The following is a 12,762-nucleotide window of genomic DNA, read 5'->3' as shown; positions in this document are numbered from 1 at the left end:
GCTATGGTCAGACATCGGCCAGTCCTCTTCCTTCAGCCCATTTGTGCTGCAAATGCAGACTGCAAGTGCACAATCGGTGACAGAATGAATGTAGCGCTGTAAAAATAGTTCAAAACTACGGCGCCGTTTCGCTGGTGAACTGTGTGCAATTCAGGACATCAGGATCGGCAACTTATTTGTCGACCTAACGTATCCGGAACGAAGCGCATCCTCGAAGCGCTGGGTGGACGGAAAAGAATTAATTGGAATTTTTTGACCACAATTTAATTTGCTTCGGTCAGTCAGACAGAATCAGAGTGGGGCAGCACCCCAAGGGCTCGTTGGCACTCGCTGCTGCCAGTGGGTGTCACACAGTTGTGGAGTGTTTCGTGACAAAATAAATGGTCCACCGGTTTGGTGGTCCTGCTCCGGAGCCGATCGAAAAGGACATAAAGATGGAGGCCACATAAGAGACAATAAAAGGCGTTAACTGGTGTCAATCGGGGCAATAAAACCGTACCACCAGTGACAAGCGGTCGGAAACTTGGGACCGGGCGGCATGGGAGAAGAGACATAATTCTCGGTAAAAATGTACTTCTCTCGAGCGAGTAAAACAGCATTCCTTAATGTGTGCGTGTGTGTGTGGAAGTGGACATGTCTGTTCCGAATTTATAGACGCTTTCGGGAAGAAGGGGGTCAGAGAAGAGGCAAAAGTGGACGCGATTCGAACCGAGATCGTATTTACTAGGTTAGCTTTGATCAGCGTGAAGAAGCCGGTACTGTGGCAGCTGAATTTAATGCTCCTTTCTTCCAGTTTTGCAGTGGTCATCGGTTACCCCGGACATAACCGTACACCGTAGAGCTTATTGGTGCTTTAAATGTGTGCAAGGCACACATCGTTTGAGTCGGTTCGGACGGTTCCGGCACCATATTGAAAGTGGTTTTTAGATTTGTTCGCGAAGTAATGGGTAAAGCTTTACGATCACGGACCGCCATCCCTGAGCTGAAGCTCAATTTTCATTAAATGTTTGCACATTTCGTTAGTGCCTTTTTATCCCTTTTTGTCGTGAGCGGAACGATTGACCAGGCGTCTCCATCGACCGTTCCGAACTCCATCGACTCACACTGGGACGGATTCTAATGGATGATGGATTAGCACCATTTCTATGACTGCCTACATTCCCAAACCGTCACATCAGCGGAAGTGCACGGGGGCGTATACTGACTTGCTGACACCTTGTTTGGACTATGTTTGTCACGGACACTCATTAGATGGACGGACACATAAATGAACTTTTTCCATGGAAACCGATGTTTTGTTTCTTTCGCTTACTGCTGGTCGCCCCGGGAGCGGAGGGGGGGGGGATGGAATCTGAAAAAGGAAAAATAAGTGTAGTGTTTCTTGCCTTCAAATTGATCACGCTGTAATCCGCCCGGTCATCATTGTCATAATTCAATGAATGGCGCTGCCCGCTCGTCCATGGCGATTGTATGAGCCAATCAATGAATCAATGCAGCTTGTGCTTCAGCGCCCAATTAGAGCACAATCCGGGGACCGATTCTTTGGATGTTCGTTTCGGCGTGGGTGGATGACCTTTTCCCCCTTTCGATGGGTGTCGTGAAGTAGTGATGTTGTAATGTGACACCAGGACCCAGGAAGGAAGGAGTTGCGAGAGGATATATTAACACTTTGGTGGAGATCCGTTCGCCATTCTCGCAATCCGTTTGTTTGTGGGTAAATAGATGTGCCTCGGCTTGGTGTGGCCGTCGATTCCCTTGCACCACGGTGCGAAATGGGTATGATTTATTTTTATCCTCCCCAGGAAGGGAAACCCGTAGACATCTTTATGCCCGACCGAATTCAATTCCGATCATCCCAAACAAATATGGGAACGAAGGACGCATTGACTCTAATTAGGATGATTGAACGACCGTACGGGGTTGGGTTTGGTGGCCTGCATTCGAGAGGGGCGTTCATACGCCCGCCCGACCAGTACGAAGATTTTGAAAGGGCGTACGGAGGGAAGGCGTATCGGTTTCCCACCATGCAGGGACAAGCTGTCCCGTCGTTTGATGGACATCACAAAAAGGCGACGGTAAAAGCGGGTCATTTCGCTCCATGCTAGCACCGAGCTGAAGATGAAGGAAAAGAATTGGCCTGCCAGTCATGTTCGTCCATCAGGCGAGTAGGAAAAGTGTCACCATGGTGAGACTGTAACTTATTCAAGCCTCACAGCAACAGGAAGTGCTGGTGGAATAGGGAGGGATCTGGGAGTGATGGAGGTAAGTCACACGAGATACGTTAACACAATGGTTCAATCGTTGCTCTAGCAGTTACTCCTGAAAAGTCCGTTCCGTTTGGCATCGATTAACTGTACCGTACCTGATCGCCTAGAGTTGGGCCTGATCAGTGAAAAGAATATGAATTTTCAACGTATCGATTTCTTCTGCCTGACAAGACAATACTCATTCTGTGTGGGCTGTGTTAGGGACGTTTGTTACCGGTAATTAATACTGGTAAGGAAAGGCCTCTAGGGCATATCACACGAATTGCTGTCTCGAAGCCATTTTCATTCATAGAGATCATTCCAAATAATGTAATGAGAAACACATTTTTCGATCTTTTCTTGTCATCTTTACAAAAGAGAAGTGTTGTAAACGTCAGTATTTAACACAATTTGAAGCTTGTGCAGGACGCCTGGATCTGTAAAAGATATCCTGGCACACGAATGGCACACTTTTAGGCGTTTTTATGCTTTTACTATTATTCTTTTGAACAAGATACACATTCATAACCCTGAGAACCGTTGTATGCATTGCCGAACAAACAGAAAAGGCATCCAAAAGTATTCGATCGCGCAACAAATTCAATTAAAGACCGTGTATTCGGTTGTGTCTCTCTGGTCTCCGCTCATCAGTCGAGATAAATTAGAAGGAAATGAAACATAAATTACGGAAATGAGCAAACAGGGGGTTGGAGGGAGAAAAAAAAAAGACAAACAAACCTCTATTGGCAGGACGGCAGGAGGTCAGAAACTTCAGACAAAAACAAACGACAGACTTATTCAATTACTTCGATTCTTTCGTTTCGCGCTACGCCGGCTACGGGCGGCCGACTCGCAATGGGTGGCATTCCAACGTGCGGAAGGAGTTAATTTTCGCATCAAGTCAAAGCCGGTTTCAATCAAAGCAGGATCGGACGCTCGGAATCGGGATGGTTGCAGGACAGGACGGTTGAAAATCGCTCCTCTCCATCAACGGGCGGTGACTTGTGAAGGTAATCTTCGCCTTTGTTTCGTACCTTTATCATGGGGAAAGAAATTATCTTGTTATAGATTAGACACACGCACGCTATCGTCGTCACCTTATTTCCAATGACGCCCTTCCAACGATGCGATGCCGATGGCTCTTATCCTCATTAACACTCTTTGGAGGTTTTGTGGGGGGACGTCTGTAGCGCTTTTTCAAACTTTTTATTCAATTTCTTGTTCCCACTCCCTCTCATTCTCTCGCTACGATTTCCCTTTAACACCGTTTGTGGGATAAAAAGTTTTGCTAGTCAAAATTTGGCAAAGTTTGGTCGAGAAAGTCCAAGAACGAATGGACAAATTATTCTGCCAGCAGTTCCGACAAATGGAGCAAACCAGAAAGCAGAAAGGCAGCAAGTGGGTGACCACCATCACCACCATCATCACCGGAATTGATTTTAAAAGGATTATTTTTCCATTAGTTTCAGCTCAAAATTGAATTCATTTTAATCAATGAAAACCCGACGGGACGTTTTTTTTAACCTCCTTTTTTTGTTGTTTGCTGCTGTTGGCCTGTATCTTCTACTGAAGCGCCCCCTCCCTTTAACCGGTGTGTCCATTGCTTCCACTCACTGTTTCACTGACACTTTGAAGGCATCATCCAGAAAGCAATGCTCCAGTGTGCTTGTGCTGCTGTACTTTGTAGATGATTTTTCGTGTTTCCCTCTTTTTCTCTCTCTCTCTTGCTCTGAATGTCTCTTTTTTGTGTCCGATGTTCCAGTTTTCTGTTTGATCCTTCGGAGTGTGTCATCGAATGTCGGTCGGCGAAACAACAACAAAAAAAAAAAGGTACGCCATGATGTCATTTTGAAACTGAACGATCAGTTGCAAAACGAGATGGTGAGGATGGAACAAAAAAAAGGGACATAATTGCTAGAAAAATCAATGGCCAATGGAAGGACATGGAGGATGAAAGGGAGGATTTAAAATAAGAAACGCCTCGTATCGCATGGAAAATGTGTCAATAATTATCGGACAATGCCTGGCCCCGTATCTTCGCGGAGGATACTTCAAGCTTGCGAAGCTTATCATTGGGGTAAGGCTGGACGCGCTCTAGATCTAATAAGAGATCTGTTTTATTTTTTTTAGGTTGGGGACATTGTCCCGCTTTTTTTCTCTTCGACGAAAGAATAATAATGTTGGTTAGCTACCAAATTTTTGAGGATTTTGGGTGAGGGGGGGGGGGGGAGGGGTTGGTGATGAAAAACTCGTTACGAATTTTCTAATTCATTATTGAATGGTTTTTTTATTCTTGAGTGGAGAACATTGCATTCTTTTGTAACCCACTTCAATGAGACTGGTAATTATGGGGCGGCGTGAAGTGGGTAAAGCAAAATCATAAGCTCCAATAATCCACCAAGTTGCTGGAGGCTTGGCTGGAGTGAAGACGTTATAGCTTCTTTTCGTTATAGCCTCACCTTGGAACGTAATGGAGACGCCCCATCTTTTACTATCCAAACCAGGGATAAATGGCTAAAAGCGCATAAAGAGAAGACCGAAGAATATTCTGCCAGACGGCCATCAAATGAATCATTTACACACATACAGAGTAAAAGGGAGGATAGAATAAAAAATATATTGCAAATGGCGTAAAATCTCCGAACGGGAAAACTGTGCTCGGCCAACTATTTGTCGCACTCCCTGGCGGCAAGTTGTCCCGGCATCCCCAACAGGGCCATGGTTTTGATTTGCTTTCGGCTGTTTCCATTTTCCTTCATGTTAAGTTGTACAGCAGGCGACAGCTGGCCGACTCAATGCTCCAAAGTCTGGTGCGTCCAAACCTGTAGTCGGTAGATAAATAATAAGCAAAACAGAGCACAGGGAAAACGAATTGGTTCTTCCGACAGTTCTACCGCCCTATTGCATTTCTCCTGAGATAGATCCAAAAGCATCCCTCCTAGGAAAAGCAAAAAAGTGGTTGAGTGGATGCGTGAAGGGTTATGTGCTATTTCCCTAATGTCCAGAAAACATCAGATTCCAAGAAGAGTCAAGCGCTTGGCCATTTTACTTCCCTCCTTTTGTTGGTCAGTTCATTAGAGCACGTGGGGTAGAGAAACTTATGTATTCATTCATAAATTAAACGTCCCCAACTGGCTGTGGCAAGTAGAATGGTCGGTTTTCTTTCATACTCGGTACGAAGTTTAAACTGTTCTGAAAAGTGCCATCAAGCGTTCCGAGAGCGGGAGCTAGGCATTCTTCAAGAAAACTGCTCCATTCCAGCAACTAATCAATCATCAACGTACCGTGGTATGGCATGAATTAGGGAAACACGTATAGCAGAGCTAAAGTTTGCCATTTTAAACGAGTTGAAAGCAAAAAAACCTTTCATTATCGATCGAGAACGAGCGGGCGCGCGCGTGTCTTATGGATTTCATTATTTTTGTGGCATTTTTTCTGCTCTCTCTCTCTCTATCTTCTAAAACTTGCTGCTTTAGATAAGAAATGGGTGGTGGGAAGAAATGGGAAGTTTTTCGCTGTGGAAGAAGAAATATGCGATCGATTATCGTCTTTGCCATGACATCTTTGCTAAGCAAGACAGTCTAATGAAGAAGGTTGGGAGGACGGCGTTCGTAATTCATTCTCCAAAGCACAAGTGAAGCATTGCGAAAAGCTGTGAGACTCAGAACGGAACTTCAGAAGAAGCCTTTATGTCCATAAACCATCGTCGTCTTTGCGTTGGGGCTGGAGCTATTTTAACAAACGACCATCCGAGGACACATTTGGAGATGAAAAATGATTCCAAAAAGTTGACGGTTGAGTTTTCGATTCTGGTGGCATTTGAACGCTAGCGTGTCCACACATATGTTCCGGGGACATTCCCCCCCCCGTTTCCGGTTCCGTCCCGATATGCTTGTGTGCCAGACGTTGGTTGATAACGTCAAAGGTTTTCTCGGTACATAACCGCGCGCGTATGAGGTAAACTTGTAGCTGATGACTCGCCGTGTAGAGTAGTAGTAGACCATCGAAGTCAACCTTTTCGGTTGGTGCCCACACCAGTCACATGCCCCGCCGGTTGACCAAAAAGATAAGAAGAGTGATATGTGCGCACCACAGCCCTCCTCCCCTTGCCACCTCCTCTGTGCCCATTCTCTCTTTTTCTCTCTCTCGCCACCGCGTACAAAAGAATGGAATTTTAATCCTTCTTAAAGCGGTAAGCTCCGTCGCTGGAAAATATGATGGGGACATACGGTTCCCTTACCGCAGCGCGTCATCTAGGATTTCGAATCAACATTGACAACAAACTACTACTCTTCGTGGCCACACTCAACTCACACATTCTGGCTAAGAGAGAGAGAGAGAGAGAGAGAGAGAGAGAGAGAGAGAGAGAGAGAGAGAGAGAGAGAGAGAGAGAGAGAGAGAGAGAGAGAGAGAGAGAGAGAGAGAAAGCGTATGTGAAGCCGGGCGTTCTAGTTCCACCATGGCCGTCCTCTGCATGGTGGCACCCTTCTAGCTTTGGTAATTGTTTTGTGACGAAATGTGACTATTGTTTCTGACAGTGCGTTTGAAACGTCTCGTTGGCTTTTTATGTAACGGGAAAGTATCTTGACTTGGCTGGCATGAAAGGAACAAGGGCGGACGGAAGAAAGGATTGTTTTTCGCGACCCACTGACTACCGCTGCTGGTATGCTGGATACACTCCACGAGTCACGGTAATGTTTGGCAAGGGATTTGGGGAACGAAGCGACGGAGGAGCACCATTACGTTTGCTGCAATGTTTCGGACAGCTAAAAAAAAGCCTCAAAACCCCGATAGTACTAGATAGCGGTACTCGTGATGATGTAGGAAACCAACGAAAAAGGAACGCTTTTGTTATGGTATTGGTTTTAAGTTTACACTCGAAAAGTAGGGATAAAAAGGTTGGGATGTGTGTTGGTGAAGGATTCGGTACGCTTCAGTGTGTAAGTGTGCACTGCGCAGAAGTCAGAAGGCTTGTATAACACTCGCACACATGCACATACACACACGCACACAGCTAGCCGTCATCCCCTTGCATGCCGAAATGCAGGGGTTGAATTTTCCTTCCCTACGGTCCGTTTTTCCATACGCAGTAGGCACCGGTATTGGTTACGGTACGGTACGTCGAAGGATCGTGTTTCGTGGTGTGTGGTTCAGTTGATGCTGTACCACCGTAGAAGTAACAAGCGGATACTGATCCGTTCCGGTTTTGCGTTGAAATCGTCCAGAGAAGGCTGTGTGTTCGATGGCGTTATCGTGCAGCACGTGAGAGTGTTTAAGAAACCGAATTTAATCACGTGTAAAGTCGTGTTAATAAGAGTTTTTCAAAGCAAAATAGAAACGAACTTTCTTTTACGTAAGATTATCGACAGGGAAAAACGGAGGAAAATTTTAATCGCTTCCCTACCGTCCACCCAGGCATCGGAAAATGTAACCTATCGGTGTGTGCGTGCGTGCACTAAGTACAGAGGATAATACGATTATAGGTGAATCGCTTTCGTAAATATCAGCGTATAATGCCAGTGCCGATGTGTTAGTAACGGTGTCGGGTGTGTCGTCGTCGTTGAGCCGTGTTGTGTCGTGTGTCGAGCCACCTTCACCACTACTCCCGTACACCGGTTAGCCATCCATCACACACACACACACACTCCCACCACCCTACTATCAGACAACTATCATTCCCTCGTGACAGGAAAAAGGGTGGGGGAAGGTTGGAGGGTGTTGTGGGTATGTTTTCCCACAAACGGATTCGATTGTAAAGTTCATGCGATTAGGAGAAGGAAAACCCGAAATGGAAAAAAAAAACATTTTTCAAGCAGCACATAAGCGCTATTGATTTATCCTCAGCTGTCAGCGAGACTAATGTTGCGTTTCATTAAGTGAAAGTGTGTGATGGTGGTCAAATTAGTTCGAAAAGTGGCGAATTGAAGTTGTTGGAGCTTTAACACTACCGCACTTAAACTATTTCATTGACCATTTTACGAAGAAAATGTGTTCGAAAATGTGTACCACAAACTGGTGAGTTTCAAAATTACTTCTTCACATGCGTCACTCGCGTCCTAAATTGAATTGCTTATAGTTGAGTGCACAATAACCCTTTGGAAATGTTTTTTTGCAGCGTCTACAGACAACAAGTAATCCCTGCTTTTCAACCAACCTTGAACCATTGGGTAAAACCATTACTGTGTGCAAAATCGAATCAGTTCCTCTCGACCCAAAAGGGCACCATTTGGGGGTCCCTAGCTCATTCGGCAAGACGCAAGTGGAGTATCCCGAGGTGTATCCCGTTTCTTCACTGAGAGCGAAAAGAACCCCCTTCCGAGTACGTACCGGGGAAGTTAATGAGGCTTGACGACTAAACAGTGCATCCGCTAGAACTCTCCTGTTCGCTTCGATTATCTCAGAAATCGAATCTTCCGGCAATGGTGCCGATATGCTATCAGATGAACCTCTCGAGTCGATACCTTTATTGAAGGTAACAACTGCGTCCTCCGTACTCGAAAGGATTTGTATGTGCCGTTAGGCCTCCCTTCGGAGAAATCCTTGCTCAAGAAGACCATTTTGTGCAAAAATACATAATATAGTTAATGTGGAATCTGGTTAAAAGATACAGAATTAGATTAGTTATTTTTCTTTGCTACTTCAAGCGTTGTCTCTTCATGGTCACCAGACATTGTTTTGGTGGGTTGTGCTGAAATTATGATAATTTTATGCATCTCTGCTGGAACCGTTTTGGTTCACATTGGGTCGCCATCGAGTTTTTTTGTGATGTCCGATAGGCAATAAATTCATTCCAACTAGAGCCCCAAATGGATTGATTTTTTACGGTTCCAGCTACTCCATCCATGCACGTAGAAACTCAGTTCCATTGTGCCCACCCTTACCTATCGGCACAAAGGATTCGTTTTCTCAGCCTTAAATTAAATCAATTAAAACCCGCTCTAAGCGTCAACTCGGCACTGCTTGTCGACACCTGCCTGTGTGCATGTTGTTGTTGTTGTTGGTTGTACCCATTTTATTTCCGGCCTGACTCACATCCATACATCCGTTGCTCTCTTTCCCTGAGAACAACGTCCCAGAACAAGACCAATCTCGTCGAGCAACATCCGTCGTTATCGTCGGGACTCATCCCCTTTTTGGGACTAATCCTTCCATCCTTCGCACTGCTCGTGGGACTGCCAGCTGCAATGGTTTTGCTGGACAAGCAAAGGGATCGATAAATTTGCATTAAGAATGCCTTATCGTCCGTTTATCCACACCGGTGGAAAAGGCCGATAAAGTAGAGCGTACCACTCTGTGTCGATGCAGCTGAAGAGGAAGCCAGCAGTGTTGGGGAAGGGGAATGGAGGAGTTGTTGAGGAGGGTAGAACTCTAGCCACATCAAGCGAAGCTGTGCGATGTCCGGCTGCATGGTGAAGGTATTATTTATGGTTAGCATCAATACATCAAGCAAACCAACACACGCAGAGACACGCACCGAAACGTGTCCCATCCGAGAACGGATAATGGTCAGGTGTGTCCTAGATATTCAGATGTAAACACACCCACACACACACACACACGCACACCCTACTCAACAGGTTGTTCATTGAACGAATCGTATCCCAAATGGTGACCGTAAGGATCGTGACTTTGCCTCGAATAATGCCCTAAAAATTCCCTTAGGACGTGCATTTGCATTTTAAGTTTTCGGAGATTCATACGGAGGCTCTTGAATATCTGAAAGTCGATCGATCAGTTCTTCCCATTTCTTCAAACAAAGAAAACGGGTGTGGTTTGCTTTCTTTTAGTTCCCCGATTCGTCCGAACGTAAACAACGTCGTCCTGATTACTTTGCTGCTGCAACACGATACACCTGTCGGCACGTGCCATCCTGACATCTCGACGACTCTGGGCGGTGCGCAAATAAATATTGAGCAAGATGAGAGAGCATCGGAAGCAAAAAGCGATGGCATCCGTTACCCGTCGTGCCCGTTCACGGTGTGGAAAATGTGTATTAAATTACACACACCTTTGCTTGAAGGTGTCTGGTTGTCTGTTGTATCGAAAGCGAGGACGGTCGACGGTTCAATATACTCCAGAAGACTTCGTCGGGAGTTCAGGACTGTTGTACCCTATTGCGATTAAAGTGGTGGTGATGGGACTGGAGGAAGATATCAACGATTTTAGCGTGCAGTATGCGTGTACTTCGTGCATAGAAGACTGTTTGCGAAGGATTTGAAATAAATCCTCAAGCTTTCTTCCATTTTTTTTTTGCATGTGTAATGGTTTGTGTTTTTGCACTAAGAAGATGTTACATGTGACAGCGAAAGGAGAGATCAGAAACAACTCCGGTTGTTTGTCAGAAGCTCATTCGTGCCGATCGTATACATACCCGGTATATAATTACCGGGAAAACCTATTCGAAGCTTGGGCGACGTATGGTAAACGTTTGAAAACAATTTAAATGCTTCACAACCAGAAGATTACAGCATTGAGATTTCACACGCTAGTAGTTCAGTATCCACTTTACTTTAATGTCTTGCTCTTACAGCGACCGGCTGGCCTACACTTGTTCGCTTACCGAGAACCGGAAATGGGTAGTAAAGAAGAGCCAGAGAATAGAGGCATTTCCTTCCGTTTCTGTCTTGTGCGAGTCTTATAACGGACAAGCAGCAAAATATCGGCTGTTATCCTTTTGCACAATTGCAGGATTATTATCCCTGGCCCGTTGCTTGCTGCATCGCTGACACTTGACATCTGGTCGGACCGGTGATACAGAGAGAGATGTGGCAAAAGCATGCTTTTTTTCTGTGTTTTTTGTCGCCTTTCGTAGAACGAGGAAAGCGTTTGAATGTTGCTAATCTTTCACCTGAAAATCGCATTCAACAAACAGTAACTAGCGCGCCCTGCTTGTGGAGGCGGTTTGAGTGGGATGAGGCTATGAAGTAGAAAGGACATTTGCGAGTTCAAAAAGAATTATACAACCACGAAGACCTAGACAAAAAAAAACAACCCCGTTTTCGTGGAAAAAAAGCGTTTCGGAAGCAGTTTTCTTATCAGCTTTAAAGGGCAACGACCGAAAAGCACTTGAGAGAAACCGGGCAAAAGCTTTTCCTTTCTCGCAATAACCATTCATCTTTCTTTATGCGAACTATGAACGTGTGCTTGTGTGTGTGTCTTCGGGCATTTTCTTTCGTGATGCAATCGAAGTCGAATCTTTTCTTGTTCAGGGCTGAAAATGAATTCCATTTTGAAGGAAATACCCTTCAAAATGGACATAGGATTTAATTTTATGCTTTATTTTGCTTTAACGATTAACGACACCTTTTGCGCACGGGAAAGGAAAAAGTCTCATTCTAGGAAGCAGCGCTTCTTTTTAGTTTCGTCCGTGTAGGGTAGGGTGATTAAGTGGGAGGGGGAGAGAGAGAGAGAGATAGAAAGAGAGAGATAGAGAGAGAGCGGGGGGGAGGGTACATGTATACACAACCAAGTCCAAGAAGGGATGCTTCCTTTGTGTGTGCGCAGGCGTCCCTTCCGTTGTTATGGCAACAATGACGCTCGAATGGATGGATGGATGACTCGTGCTCACCGCCAACTTCTCAAGCACCGTCAAGCACTCAAGCACGGAAAGGTATGGAGAGATTTGTGGGTATTCGAGTAGGCTAGTTTTGATGTGTCTTCAGCTTTTGCTGACAGTTGCCCCCGTAGTACGGTGAAGTTTGATGCCTTTTTCTTATCGGCATGGACAATGAGTGTAGGCCTGAGGCAACAACTGTAGTGGGGGGAAGTAGTGATTGCAGTCCCGTTTGGATAGGCAGCAGTATGTTTCAATTAATTTCTACGACCGGAAGTGTGACACTTCTTCGCAAGTGAGTGAGCAGCCAATCCAGCCAGACACGTCCGGAAGGATGTGGAGCCTGTGGAGATGCAGAAGGTTCACTACGACAAGATGTCGTCTTCGGCGACATTCATCGCAGGATTTCTTGTCAAAGGGACGCTTGTTGAAGAGTTTCACAGGGGGAAAAGCTTTTTCCGAACACACGCGCACACACACACACATACGTAGACGACCGAAAGCCGCTCTGTGCCATCCTGCCGAAAAGTGAATAATCACATTAATCCCACCTCTGCGGTGTCAGATTAGGAAAATAAAATTAATGAACATCGGTCGTTGCCTTGATGTGTGGCCGCTTAGTTGACACCATGCCTAGACACATCAGGTTGTCTCAAGATTGGGCGGGATAGCTCCACTCATTTCTCGATTCCTGCACTAAACACACACGGACGCTGGACTAGAAAGCTATCCCCGTCGGCCCGGAAGCTAAATCCAATAGAATAATAATGGTGCACCATTTTTCAACCGTCCATAAACCGATAATGAGAAGCACAAGGACACTCGCTCGGGCGCGCTCCTCGGCGATACGAGCGATTTTCCCATCAACGACGGATGTGTTCTGTGTGTTTTCCCGCGTCCCATTCGGCATTCGTTATCGATTTATCGAATATAGTTTTGGTGTCGTGGCTGGGGCTGCTGATG

The 12,762-nt window shown here is 45.6% G+C and overlaps 3 protein-coding genes across 4 annotated transcripts in view; 2 read left to right on the top strand and 1 right to left on the bottom strand.

The window, feature by feature from the left end:
• LOC126562106 (probable cytochrome P450 308a1) overlaps positions 1-6,551 on the bottom strand; it is a 67,718-nt gene extending 61,167 nt beyond the window's left edge. Inside the window, exon 1 of the mRNA XM_050218525.1 lies at positions 6,534-6,551. The gene's annotated coding sequence lies outside the window, so the exon portion shown is untranslated. The remainder of the gene's footprint in view (positions 1-6,533) is intronic.
• LOC126561256 (uncharacterized) overlaps positions 1-12,762 on the top strand; it is a 215,332-nt gene that overhangs the window by 92,744 nt on the left and 109,826 nt on the right. The gene's annotated exons all lie outside the window — the stretch shown is intronic.
• LOC126561248 (talin-2) overlaps positions 1-12,762 on the top strand; it is a 37,739-nt gene that overhangs the window by 8,147 nt on the left and 16,830 nt on the right. The gene's annotated exons all lie outside the window — the stretch shown is intronic.

The sequence above is a fragment of the Anopheles maculipalpis genome, chromosome 3RL (assembly GCF_943734695.1).
Source record: "Anopheles maculipalpis chromosome 3RL, idAnoMacuDA_375_x, whole genome shotgun sequence".
Taxonomy (NCBI): Eukaryota; Metazoa; Arthropoda; class Insecta; order Diptera; family Culicidae; genus Anopheles; species Anopheles maculipalpis.
This window is presented reverse-complemented; position numbering and strand designations above follow the sequence as displayed.